Raw genomic sequence first — 14,673 nt, 5'->3', positions numbered from 1 at the left:
TGGATTTAAACATGACATTCAGCTCCACACACCAGAGGAACAAACAGGAGAGTGTTCCTGTAGAGGTACTTGGACAAGGAGGCTAAGTATGTTTGCATCATGTTAACTCTTGTAAAAAGTCTTGAAGCATGGAGCAGTTATCCAGATTCACAAGAGCAAAATGATCAGGTACCAGTACATAAAGAAGTTTTAATCTCCAGGGTCAATGTTTTATGGCCAGATACCTTTGCAAATATGTGACAGGGAAGAAAATGAAGTAGTAATTTCTGATCTCTCTACTACCAGTGTCTTTGACATCCAATTTCTCAGATTCTCCTTGGAAATTACTTCTTACAGAATAATGTGCTCTAAAACAATTAATCAAAGCATTCTTACAGATGTGCAAAAAAGTCAACCATATACCAGCTCAAACAGCAATGGATGTCCAGCTCACATTGCATCTTTTCCTTCAGAAGGAGCACTGATACAGATTCCTCTTCAGCTAGCAGCAAATATTCAGCAAACTCAGAGAACAATCAGATCCAAGGCACCTACTCCTGTCAGAATGTACTTGACATTGGGCAACAATCCAAAAATTAAGGAAGAACAGATTGTATGATAAGATGGCCTTATTTTTAAAGGAAACTGACTAAAAGGGGTCAAAAAGTTACTCTGTCCATTTTGATCCCTCTAGAGTCCCATAAATGCAATCTCAATGAGAGCAGACCAGGGAAGGAGAAACATTACACTAAGTCACGTCATCACAGGCATGAATTCAGCTGGCAGTTTCTGCAGTGCTATACATAAGGCTGAATGCAGGCTTTGTGAAAATGCAGTTGTCCTTAACAGGAGAACTTTCATTTGCTGCAGGCGTTTGTGTGAAGGAGACTAGTTAAACATAGCTTTGTGTTTAAAGATAATCGGTACAGTTAGCATAGTAGATTCTACTTAAGAACAGATAGTGGTGTCCTTCTTCAATTACAAAACAGTTTCTTGTTATTAGTATTTTTATAGCCTTCATAATGCTATGACATCAAAACTGAACTCCAATTCCTTTGCTTCTGTTCTTTTTCTTAAGGGAAAATTACGTAAAAGATTTGTGAGACGGTAACATTAACCTCATTACCTGCTCACTTCTATGATGAGCAACTTTTTTCCCCCGAGGACTGTTTCATATAGAGAGCATCAATTACAACTGGTAGCTTACACATCACAGCACCTGACTTTGTCCTGTTTTTCAACTCAGTCGGTTTGAATTCAATACATTTGGAGGAATACAAATGATTTCATTGAAATACACGAGCTATGAGTATGATATTAAGAACTACGATTAGCATGCTTTGACTGGTGTGCATCCAGAAAGGCAAAATATTTTACCAGTTGCCTATTGAACAATGGAAACCCACTGTCTTCTGAACAACCAACTTTTCTTTTTTAAACTAAGGTCTATATTATTATGTACTTTAAGCTTAGTATGAACTATCAACTTCAGAAACATTAGCTATAGCTTCTTTTATTTAATTCTGAAGTGAAAATTGACTGTAACTCCACAGTCCTAAAGTGAATTTGTATATTGTCCAGTTTCTCAAATTCTCCTGCAAAGCGACTCACAACTCTGTGTCTCACAAATGTCCTATAGGTGACAAAAGTCCAACATTCTGAGGAAGAAGCAGGAAAGCAAGGATAAAGTGAATACATTTCATTTCCCCAGGGACCATCAAGAAATATAGTCTTATTTATTACTAAAATATCATGGTTTCATCCAGTTACTTCATTTCTTATTGAGTCCAGTAGATTCAGTCCTGTTAACAACAGCAAAATCATGCTTCAGAATGCATGGGTCAAAAATGATCAGCACAGGCTAGTGTACTAGATGCAGATTACCTGGAAGACAACTCAGGAATGACTGAGATATTCCTGCAACAAAAATGTTCCTGGAAAAGGAAGGAGGAAAATCCAGGCAAACAGAGCCTAGTCAGTCATCCCTCCCAACAGCTGGCTGCAATTAAAATACTCAACCAGATCAGCAGAAACACCCCATGACCTAGGAATAGACAAGATACATGAGGATGTAGCACAATGCCAGCTGTTTTAAGCACAGGAGAGTAAGGAATCTTTTTAGGTTAGATCAGCATTACTCTAATAAGCAAAACCCCATGTCTCAAGTTTTATTTGTGTTTTTTATTGCAGTTTAACGTGCAACATCTGTCACGCTCAGCACAAAGTCAAGTCAGTACTGTATTAAGGTAGAACAAATATTTCAAAAATGAAATCATCACTACAAACTCTTAGTAGCAGCTTAAAGAAAGAGGAAATCAAACTCAAATTTTCCATCAAACCTTGGAAATTACTAGCCTCATTAAACAAGAAAACTGGTCTTCTGAACCTGCACCTCAGAACAAGTTAGGACGTACTGTGACAGTATTTCTTTCTCCTGAAAATAATCCTTTGACACAAACTGGGAATTGGGATTCGGTTTTCCACGACTTCAGCAAGCAGTCAAACTACATTCAAGTTCCAGTAAGCACCCTTCTTTCCAAAGCTGCCTAATGCACGCCATAAGAGGCACATATCTCCCCCACACCCACAAAACAAACTTACTAAGGTGCCTATACTTCTACGAAGGAAAGTAAAGAACTGAAAACTGACTTCAGATCAATCTCTCAGCAGTAGAAAATATCCTCGGGCAAGAGACCTGTATTTCCCAGCTTCCTGAGACAGGTACTTAGAGCTGTAACTATACTCAGACACTGAAAACAGAAGAGTCAACCTCATCATCAACAACTCCTTATCAAGTAACTGAGGCCCCATCCATCTTAAAAATTATATCAGCTACAGAGAACAGTGGCCCCCACATGCCAGCAGCACTATGCTCTTAAGGTATCACCACAAGCGTTGATATCCCTCCAAGAAGTCACTCAACCACAAGCAAGCAATGACCAAGCTCACAGCCTTGCTGCAGCCAATGCTCCCAACAGGCCTTGGTCCCAGCTTCTGGGCACAGCTTGGAATTAAGCAGCACCTTCTACAATGAGACTAGATATGTACACCACATCCCTTAATTTCAGCATTTGGCTCCCAAAAACTCTCTTGACATCCTGCAAGTAGATTTCTGAGGAGGCATCTCCACAAACATTTCTTGAAACAGATGTGGAACAGCACAGAAAAGCCTTTAAACCTTCTGAAAAGGAACAAACTGTATCATAAGTCCACATAAAGAGCTGACAAAACACATAATGTGAACCCAGCTGCATGTCCGCAACACTGCTATAAGCTGAGCCTGTCATCTGACCGCTATTCCCATCCTCACCTTTCTGACAGCACTGACATTTGAAACAACTAGGTGAGAAAGCAGCTCAGAAGTCTGTCTGGACAAAAACCAACCTCCACAAGCTTTCGGACAGATCTAAATGAGCTTGCTGGCACCACTGACAGATGAGAAAACACACACAAGGGAAAAGTCGGACTGCAGCAGCTCCAGCCTACAAGCATCACAGAAAACCAATGCAAGTGTTACAAGATTCCTCAGCTATTATTTAGTACCTGCTGAAGATTCCTTACCTTTTATAAGTTAATGTATGTATATATAAGTTATGTAGTGGCTACCATAGTACATTTCGAATAGTTTACCTGGACAGATTCAAAGATCAGAGGAAAAAAAGAGCAGACTCAAGCACAACACCTAAGTTGAAACCAAGAGCAGGCTTGTTTTCATTCTTCAATTAAGTTACATTGTAAAGTAATTTTAGTAAAATTCATATTTATGACAGAGTCTAGTTCATTACCTGGCTGGTACCCTAATCTAGTCACTGAGGGAACTTAAGCTTTCCGAAACTTACAGCACTGAAGAACTGCTTTAACATGAAGTCTAAATGCCCTGCCCTCCCTTAGAATAGAATCATAGAATCACCAGTGCTGGAAAAGACCTCCAAGATCATCTACCAGCCCAACTATTCACCTACTACCAATATTCCCCCACTAACCCATGTTCCTTAGTACAACATCTAAATGTTTCTTGAACACCCCCAGGGACACTGATTCAACCATCTCCCTGGGCAGCCCTTTCCAGCACCTTACCACTCTTTCCGAGAAGAATTTTTTCCGAATTTTTCCTGGGCCTCCTCCTGGTGCAACTTGAGGCCAGTCCCTCTAGTACAATCACTAGTTACACAAGAGAAGAGGCCAACCTCCATCTCCGCACAACCTCCCTTCAGATAGTTGTAGAAAGCAATAAGCTCTCCACTGAGCCTCCTTTTCTCCAGACTGAACAATCTCAGCTCCCTCAGCCACTCCTCATAAGGCCTGTGCTCCAGATCCCTCACCAGCTTCGCTGCCCTTCTCCAAACACACTCCAGGGCCTTGATGTCTCTCTTGTAGCAAGGGGCCCAAAAGTGAACATAGTACTCAAAGTGCAGCCTCACCAGTGCTGAGCACAGGGGTATGACCACTTCCCTGCAACACTTTCTGATATAAGTCATGAGGACATCAGCCTTCTTGGCTACCTGGGCAATACAAACCTACACATTTAGATGTTTAATCTAGAGTATAACAAAACGTATTTGTTCCGATACAATTTAATTTACCACAAGAAGAGCATTAACTGTAACAACAGTCATGGTACAAGACTGAACAGCCATTTCACTAGTCTGTCACACCTATCCATGCCAGAGTCTGAGAACTTGCAGAAGTTAATCCAGGAAAGATGATGCACTAGGTTTTCTAGCATAAGGAAAACTAAGGAGGAAGGAAAGGGTAAAACTGAAGAGGGGGACATATACAGAAGCAGCTTTCCATACCAAATACCTGCAATGAAGTATCTTGACAGAAGTCAATTCTCAGTCATGGGAGATGCTGCTAATATTGAATTGTACTCAGCATTTCCATAGAGAACAAAGACACCTTTTCCCCTCTTCAGATAAGTGTAAGTGATAAGGCATAGCCTACATGGATGAATTTTAGTAACAGAATCAACAACTGAAGGCTAATCAAGGGAAATACTTCGTGGGCATCGTTCAATTAGTGTCACCCAAGACATACTAGCCAGAGGTATTTTCACCCTGCATTTCAGGTGCGATTGAGCGTGTTAGGAAGCCAAGATTTTTGACTGGGACAAGTCAGGCATCATACACACTTGCAAAGAGCTGCTGCTGCTTTTCAGCTATTCTGGAAAGCAAAAATGGAGTTCCCTAGAAGGCACTATGCCAGAATTTGCAGCATGAGCCTCAGCATTTCACTTTTAAAAGCAGTTAAAGAGCTCTGCTTCAGGAAGTTGCTCACAACATGTTCAGTAATATTTTAAAAAAGCTTTTTTTTCCCAACCATATTTCTAAAGAAATCTCAAATCATAACAGTGTGCCCTTTTTGCCCTTGTACACTTACCTTTCAGTATCTATTGAATGTATTTAAGAAAGATTTAAATGCAAGCATTTTGACTTGGCTTGCCAAAGCGTTTAAACAAAAGACATTTGAAAAATACGGGTTAGCTATAACAAGTCCATAAATCGACATTTTCTCTAACGTAAGTATCGCATTCATTGTTAACAATCCAGTACTCTCTCTTCATTCAGAAGTTCAGAACATCAGATGTTCATTTTCTAGAAAAAGCAAGTATCAATACAGTCTTTTATAAGGCCAAAAAGGATAACGTAAGATCCCCACTTACTAAGACCGATGCTCCAGCCAAACAGTTTCACTGCTCTCTAGGCAGAAAAGTTAACTTGATACAGAGAAGTCTTGAAGCAAATGGCACCTGCAAGAAACAAGTTTCCTCATGGCAGGCTGTGCCAGCATGCCTAGGTAATGTATAGGAAAGGCCATGAATGTATCTGAGCTGTGTAGTACGCATCTCTCTTTGTAGAGAGACTACTCCTGATATTGATATCTCAGTGGATTTATTCTGCTTAAAACAACTTATTTTGCCTTATTAGCCAATCATATGGTACTATGATATCCATGAATTCTTTCAAGGTATTAGTGCAGACAGAATGAACACAGAAGTCTTGTTTAAACAACGCTCCTATAAAATTCTTCACAAAGTTTAAGCTTTCACATACAACACTGGAGGCAGACACCTCCTCCTTCTGTGCGGTCACTGCCTACCTGAATAACATTTTAACAAGAGCAGAGTCCCAAGATATCCTACCAAGAAATCCTTCATTTTTTATTAATTAGCTTCTAGAAAACAGAGGATGCAGGAATAAGTGTTCCAGCAGGTACAAACACACAACAAAGGCTGCAACACAAACAGCACCAAGCATGCAGGACCAAACACAGAGTGTTAGTAACAGACATACAGAAGCAGGTACCACTACAATTTTTGTCTTCTCTTCACAAGAATAGGCAAGTGTTCTCTCCTCCACAGGCAGACCGCATAAATACACCAGCCAAATGGAACTTAACAAAAGAGGAGCATGTTGGATTTTGCCTTTCAAGAAATTCCTTTTACTCCTCTGAGGAATCATCCAGCTGCAGTAAATAAATTTCATTAGTGAAATCTGACTTGGCAAAATAAGCAACTTCAATCATTTCATGGCTTGGCCACATGTTGTATCACTCATTTACAAACATGTAAATATTCTTTTCTGATAGTATTGTAAAAGTGTAAATTTTGCAGCCTTTTTTTTTTTCCAGTAACTTCTCCCCCTCCTGTTAACATTCTACACAGTGCAAATTGTGTTTCCTAAAAACCTAATCATTTTTCTGTTTTATTCATGGCAGAAGGATTTCATATGCATGACTCACTGAGACCGGTTTGCAAATACACGAGGACTTGCAATTAACCTTTCGAACAGGTGATTCAAATACACAAGCAGTTACAGACCTGATGTTGCATGTTAATACAGCATTCATGAAGTTGAAGCACCACTGAGTTTGATCCCTTCCAATTACAGATATTGTTTATTCTATAACTACTAGGTCTATCATTTGAAAACTCAGCAAGAATCCATCCCATAGATTTAAACAACCCAACTGGCAACTAATTGCTTTTTAGTTCAATATATGCTTGCCAGTCATACAACACATGGCAGTTCAATGACTTTAGCATATCACAAAACATGCAGTCGCTAGAAATACAGCTTTTGTTTCATGAACTTATTATGAAGTTTTAAATACTCAGCTCAATTTGCCACTTTCCACACAAAGCACCAGTGTAGAATTTGTTTCGCAGTCATGCTTCAAATTCAAGAAAATTTGATTCTTGAATTTTAAATCACCAGTAAAGATGGTGTACATCCCTAGGTGGGTCTCAGGTGTGTCTCTCTTCCTCTGGTCAGCCACAAAATGTAAAAGCTACAGTGGCATGCCAGTAGTGGTCACAGGCCGTATCCAGCTTATTTTCAAGGTCAGTCTCTCCAGGAAAGTACTAGAGAAGTCTGCCTACGGTGAAATCCAGCATCTTCATCTACATTTAACTGATTTAATTCTACACTCATTGCAACACTAAACACCGCCCAAGCGTGAGTTGTATTTTTTTGAACTTTTCAATTCCAGTGAGAAGTATGTGACCTAATATCCTTTCAATATTGCAACGGCATAATATAAGATTTCCCCTGGCCTGAAAAATCTTCACTACTGCTGACTTATAAAAACATTTTACTTCTAGCTGATCACTTGCATGTTTTCAATTCAGTTGCAGTAATTTCTAATAGTGTCACGTCTGCAGAGTCAGAATCTAATTCTACAGCCTTTTTCCTTAATACACATGCAGGCTGAATCCTGCATAAAGTCTGGAAAAGATACCTTTGTTAAAACTCCCTTCTGTAGTTGCCAGATAACAGCCAGCAGGAAGGACCTTAATCTGTTGAGAACAACACGTTCCTGAAAATCTCTCCTTCAAATTGCTGACAAATCCAAAAGTAACTACAGCAGTCTGACTGAGTTAGCTATGGCCATTTCAGTACTGTATTATGTTGTACTTCACTGCTCACATTTCTATTAGAAAAATCCCAGCATTTGGTTACAAAGTTGTTTCTGCTTCAGTTTCTCCTCCAAAAACTAGTTTTTCCTAAGTTTGTTAAAAGCAAACAAAAAACAACTTAGAAAGATTACACTACAGAACTTTATAAGCAGAAGATGATTTTCTTCAAGGTTGCCAAACTACAGACAAAATCACTTATACTAATATAGTTTTACAGTGTTCTTCAAAATACTCCAGCCTAAAAAAACTCAAACTATGCATGCTGCATGCGTGACCTCATTTCTAACTGATACGTCTTATACAGAATGTCTTTACTGGGTAATTTCATTCTTCTACCCCTTCTGACTCCGAGAGCTGTTAAGCACAACCCTTGCAAAACGGAAAATAAAACAGACATTGGTTAACCTTCATTCAATTAAAAAACAAAACAGTCACAGATGCTTTCCTCCTACAAAAGTTCCATATGCACCGAATCAACAATTACCTGCGAAGACCCAGGCTAGCAAAGCAAAACCCTTAGAGAGAGAGGATAGTAAAGAAGTTTCTCAAAAACAAAGCAAACAAAGCCACCACCAAAAACAAAACCAGAGGACCCTCCCAAGCTTTCTGTATCATTTCAAAAAAAAAACCAGTTCATATCTCAGTCTCTGGTAGCTGAACAAGAAGTTGAGAAATACCAGCATTTTGGTGATCAGTAACTGCCCTATGAAATTATTTTTTAAAGCGTAACTGTGACTGTATACCCAACAGTAAAGCTAATAACTACATGTGCCCATTCAGAGTTACTGGCTGACAGGAAGCCAGTTGCATGGTAATATGCATACAGGTTTTTGTAAAATACTTTGTGCATCACCACCTATGGGCCTCAGAATGTCATCCATCTAGATCTCATAACCCACCTAGTTCTGAACGCAGGAAATACCGGTTAGCAATGTCTGCAAAGGGTGTCCTTAACAAAAGACAGAGATGTTAAAGATGTACTGGTTAAAAGCAAGCTTATTCCTTCTTCACAGAAGTAGCAGAAGGGTAAACAGCAGAGATCACAACTTAAGATTCAAGTTATTATCAAAACAAGATTTCAAGAAGACTGAGATATAACTTGGATTAAGATTTAGAATGTAGTTCTGCCAAGTCCAAAGGGCGGCAATAGCTTCTGCTCAAGCTCCACCACACAGACACAACTGTGAGACAAGTTCTTCTCTGAAAGAACGCTGCAACTGGAAAAAAATCAGTTTGGTAAATTTGCACTTTTAAAATATTTCTGAAAAAAATGCAACTGTATTTTTAAATGAATTGTTCTAAAAATGGTTCCTTATGTCGCTTTATATTTAAAACTAAATTAGTAATTACACAGACCAATGCAGTAATTCAGACTAGCAGCTTTCTTAAACCTATTATTGTTCTTATTGCAGTCTTCAATTAACAGGGAAAAACAATTCAGTAATACCATTTTATGCATCTCAACAAGTCACAGGGCACATCTTCCTTCTCTGGTACTCCAAAATGTTGCAGACCACACAATTTCACAACTAAAGTTATATGCAGCCATCTTTTTTTCACTGTGGCACAAACTCTCTAATAATTTTAGAGGATGAACTTGCTTAAAAGAAAGCCATTTCTGATAGTTAGCCCAAAAGAACCTGCTCTTCAAATTCTGAATGACCATACAGTCCTGAATCCAGACTGTAGTGTTTTCTTCCTAGGCTAAGTTTTCTTGCGTTATTATATACCATAAGAATGAGCTGGAATCTCACAGCCATTAGGCCTGATCAGCAGCAGGAAGAAAGGAGGCTTTAGCAATTCAAACTCATACAGACCAGCTCTGCACCACTGATATTAATTGTGAATTATGTTAGTTTAAAAAAAGTGTATTATACACTCAAAAACTAGTGAGCATTTCAAAAACGTAACAGTCAGAGAATTTAAGGTACAATAAAGTACAGGACCAGTCACTGAAGCACTCAAGTAAGCTATTGTTAAGTACAAACATTGACCTTACAGAAACCTGTTGTTAGAATACGTGATTTAAAGCATTCTTTCTTAAAATCCAAGAGACCTGAGATTTGGAATGTAGTTTCATTTGCATGTTATACAGCAAAAGTGGAATTAACTTAAATGCACAACTGTGCAAAAACTTCTAATGTAGGACTATCCTACCAAAAAATCTCCGCCACACAGTAATTACTTTTATTCAGTTCCCAAATTTGCTTATTTTGACCTCTGCAGTAATAGTGACATAGTTAAGAATAAGCTTTTCCCACCTATGCTTCAAGTAGAACCTTCATGAGCCAGTGATGTTTCCAATGTGACAGACACCACTGGGCATACTGCACTGCTCACTAATGTTGTTTTCCTGCCTGTACAGGTTATTTCATTTTGAAGTCTGAAATAAATTCCATGGGGAAAGTTTGCCTGGAATTAACAACTTCTAAACCAAACGCCCTTTCAGGACAGCACAGCTATACTGCGTTACAGTGGACACCAGACTACACTGGTACAGGCTTGAAATGACAGGTTAGCTTTCCTCTGCACTGCTGGATGTGCTTCATTCAACAGGAGAACTAGCAAAAGGACAACACAGCACATAGATGGCTTTTATTGTTCCAGATAGGAGCTCCACATTTGGAAGACTTCCATGTTTACCGCACTCTGCTCAATGTTGACGGAAACATTTCTGTCTGCCTGCGTGTGGGTGTTACACATCAGTATTCTCAGACTGTGGGAGACAAGAATCAGAGTTAAAGATTGAATTTAACAGTGACACAGAAGAGGACAAGAGCACTTCAGAGTAAAATGAAACAGCATGGCCTGAACGCATGGCAGATCCTTGCTACCCACCCACTAAGCATAGGTTCAAAGCTCCTTTACAAAGTCACATTTTCTTTATTTTGCAGAAATACTTGTTTGGTCATATAGTGTATTTACATGCCAGTTTTTAATGAAATTGTGTGGGCCATTCTGCACGAAGCATTCCCACACTGATACATCAGATGATGTGGTAATAAACTTACTGTTAGAGAGAAAAAACACACTATATTAAATGAGCTGGGTATGAATTTAATCTATATTGTAATCACTTGAACTAAGGAGCCAATACCACAGAATAAGCATCATCAATTCCACTAAGTAACAACTGCAGAATTACTACACAACCCACTCTATCTTGTTTGTGCTACCTTTTTTGCATTCTTGGCTTCCCTCTGTATTACTATTATAAACCGATGACAGCATAGCTTATTTTGAATTCTCTACAGTAACTGTCTTTCATTATAATTCCTCTTTACATTGTCTAACATCTCCTACACACCTGTTTTTTCCATCTTTCCCCTTTGTGCACAGCATACCCATCTATTGCCCCAGAGGTGCTGGGAATTTTGATGACGCCAAGCTAACCTTAAGCAAAACATTAGCAATAATGACTAAGTCACCCTGTATGCAATCAATTCTCCCTCATCAAGAAGTTCTAGAGCAGCATTACTTAGCTTATACTGCATTTCTTCCCCACCTGCTTCCACCCCTAAATCCAGTACTGGCTTTTGTTTTTTTCTGGTAGGAATTTCAGATTTTGCTGTTGTGGAAAGCTCCTAAGACTCAGCCTTACATGCCCAAGCCTTCGGATATGGGGTTTCGTGCCTACCAAAAAGACTGGACACACAGCAGTGACCACCAACAACCCTTGGTTGGTAGGCACTTGCTCGAACTCCCACTTGTTAAGAAAACGTGATAAGAAGCAAAATAGGATTTAACAATTCCCTGGTCTGTCTGCAAACCAGATTTGTTCTAGTTTAAGGGACTCTAAGCTTTTCACATCCACAAGGACTAGAAATTTCAGAATCTGCAGACTTAACCAGTAACATTTTACAACTATCCCCAGCTGGTTTTCTGCAGCAGGCAGACTAATATAACAATTTCTTCCCTTCTTAGTAATTCATACAAAATTTTGCAGAACGTCCAGTGGATTTGCACTAATTATACCAACTGTTCTATTTTCTTGCTTCATCACATCCATTCTTCATTACAAAGGAAAGAGCCTTAAAACAGCTGTCCCATAATTACATGTGTGATGTGGGCAGGCTGTAATATATTAATTAGAATACTGTCACTAGCATACCAAACTGCCTTGCTCACTTAAAACACATTTCAATTTAGACGCAAAGTAATTTTGATAGCTGGGAGGTATTAGGAGTTCACAGGAATGTGGCTGTAAGCACTCCTGAGGGGGCGAGGAGCTCCCTGCTCAGAACACACCATGTGTGTGATCAGTAGCTTATTCCCAGGGCCACAGTATCCTATAGCACTTCCCTGGTTGGCAAAGCAAACAAACCTAATCACAGAGCTACATGATTTTTCTCATACAATTATTTTTTCTTCATTTGTGAAGCTGCAGGGCAAACAATGCTGTTGGCGATTAGCCAAGATGTTTGCTTCAACAACTTTATATATAACAAGACACCATACCTACATTACTCCTTGATACCAGCAACTGGAATATATCAGGTTCTAAGTTGGAACATCCTCTGCTTCAGCAATTTTATCCTCCAAGTCAGATGCACTGGAAATTTAACAGGAGTAAAGGCTCACCACAGACAGAACATCCCTGTTTCAGCAAAACCCCTTAAAAATATTTGCAAGGATGTCAATGTATGGCTTAGTGGTGGTTAAGAACACAACTGTTTTTAGCGAAGTAAACCTGACTATGGTCTGCCTTTTAGTATCATAGCATATTTAACTCCACAGCTGACTTCTCATGCAGGGGTCTGAAGGTTTTTTGGACTGTTCTGTGCAATAGCATGTCACTTTCATTTTTATGGCTAATTTAAAAAAAAAAAGACAAACATCACTAGCGCTGCTAATCCCTGTAACTTTTATCACTTGAAGGTTACTGGGAAAAGGAAAAAAAAAAAAAGCTCGACAAACTCTCACAAGCATGGATGAAAGGGCTTAAACCTGCAGTAAGGACCTATAGATCACATAGTTCTTCCACCATTTATTACAAATGCTCGCAAGTTCCCAAGATCTAAATATTGAGGTACATGCTATATATTAGATGAGTACGTAGGCTAAAAAGAAAAAACAGGATTTTCAATTAAGAGTCAGGTTGTAATCACTATTAATTGTACTGATAACTAAGAGAATACCAGCATCTTCTCCCAGTCCATGCATCTCCTTTCCCAGGAGCTCCACTCCTTTCAGTGTAACTTTCAGTGGAAATGAAAGAGAACGACTGCTAGGTTTGGGTTTTTTTTGTGCAGACCTTTCCATAGCCTATTATCTCCAGACACTGGAGCACCAGCAGAGGCACGCACCGCTCCCAGCTGGGGATGTGCAATGCCTCGCACTGCAGAACGCAAAGCCTCCTTTCAATTAGAGGTTAAGGTGTTAGGGTCATTTCGAGCCTGAGAACCAACATCTGCTTTCTGTCAGGGCAGCTCAGCGATGCCACAAAGTAGATGCACAGCTCGGACGCAGACATCTCTCTACGGGTTACTCTTGGGATGCACATGGCCCACTTAACGTCTTTATTCTAAAAGACACTCAGCGAGAGGAAAGGCGTGGAAGCCACCAGCCGCCACTAAAATCCCCAAAGCAAACACCGCCTTGTTTACCTAATCAACTCTGCGGCACCGAAAGCCGCTTTTATTTCGGGAACTTACTCCGCACCCCTTCCTTTTGTCTCGCAGAAAGCCACAGCTCGCAGCAACGCCTTGCAGCACACTACAGCCGAGTGCAGCACCCGACAGCACCGTACCGGCCAGCAGCTCCGCTCCCGCTCCCCGTATTCGCGCCGCCCGCCCCAGCCCGGCCCTCGCACGCTCCCCCCCGGCGCCCCCAGCCGCAGGGCGGCGGCACCAGCCAGCACGGAGCAACAGGAGCTGAGCACCCACCGCTCCCCGCAGCGCCCGGTGGCTCGCGGGGAGGCCCCCAGGCCTCTCCCCACAGCCGCGGCGGAGCCGGCGAGCAACGCCGAGCCCAGGAGGGCAGAGCGGCGGGGCCAGGCCGCAGCACTCCCCCTCCATCGGCACGGACGGGCGCTGATCTCTCCTGGGCCGCGGCCCGCGCCCCCCTCCCCGTTCTCTGCCCCCAGCTTACCTGCGGCTGGGCTGCCCGCCGGAGGAGCGAGTGGGGCGGGCGGGGCCGGGCGGGGCGCCGAAGGGGAGCCCTGGCACCGCCCCCGCGCTCGGCCGGCGGCGGGGCGAGGGGCGGAGCCGGGCAGGCTGCGGCGCAGAGGCCGGCGCGGGGAGACCTGGCAAGGATCGGCGGGCGGAACCCGCTTCCGGGAAGGGGCGGGTCGGTGGAGGCGTGGGGGAGAGCGGCTTCCGGCAGGGAGTGCGCGCAGGGGGTGTGGCCTCGGCTGCGGGTGGGGCGGCTCTTGGGGTGTGGTCCTATCATGGCGGCGACCAGCGGTCAGCTGTAGGTTGTGGCTTTCTGTGCTGCCTTCCTGCGCGTTAATTCGGGGCCTAATAGTGGCAACAGCCTCTGCTTTTCCGGCTGTTTCGGCCTAATCTTTTACGCGTGACATCCTGGCTCTATGTCCGCTGCTCTCCCCCCAGGTAATCTCTGGTCTGGCAAATAGATGAGGCGCGTTTCTCAGTGGTAAGGAGATAAGTTGCAGACATCTGTCGCCAGATTTATCAGCCGTTGTTATTGGCATGGAAAGCAGAAAAGGATCCTTCCCCAAGGGACAAGTGTAAGCTGCACAAGGATTCAGAACGCTGATCTTAAGAAGAATTATCACTGGCGGAAGGGATATGAAGCACTGAGATTGTTAGATTATT

At 41.7% G+C, this 14,673-nt stretch overlaps 1 protein-coding gene across 4 annotated transcripts in view; it reads right to left on the bottom strand.

Annotated features, from left to right (window-relative positions):
• The window catches only part of RALA (RAS like proto-oncogene A), a 28,228-nt gene extending 14,088 nt beyond the window's left edge, over nt 1–14,140 (bottom strand). Inside the window, exons 1-2 of one of the 4 annotated variants that reach the window (XM_021387119.1) lie at nt 13,988–14,030; nt 12,356–12,449 (exon numbers count right to left, since the gene is read on the bottom strand). The gene's annotated coding sequence lies outside the window, so the exon portion shown is untranslated. Of the gene's footprint in view, nt 1–5,641; nt 5,729–12,355; nt 12,450–13,987 lie in introns of those variants that run through there. The other 3 variants (XM_021387120.1, XM_021387118.1, XM_021387121.1) reach the window with 3 other exon arrangements.

The sequence above is a fragment of the Numida meleagris genome, chromosome 2, assembly GCF_002078875.1.
Source record: "Numida meleagris isolate 19003 breed g44 Domestic line chromosome 2, NumMel1.0, whole genome shotgun sequence".
Taxonomy (NCBI): Eukaryota; Metazoa; Chordata; class Aves; order Galliformes; family Numididae; genus Numida; species Numida meleagris.
The sequence above is the reverse complement of the archived record's forward strand: the minus strand, read 5'-3'. Positions and strand labels throughout refer to the sequence as shown.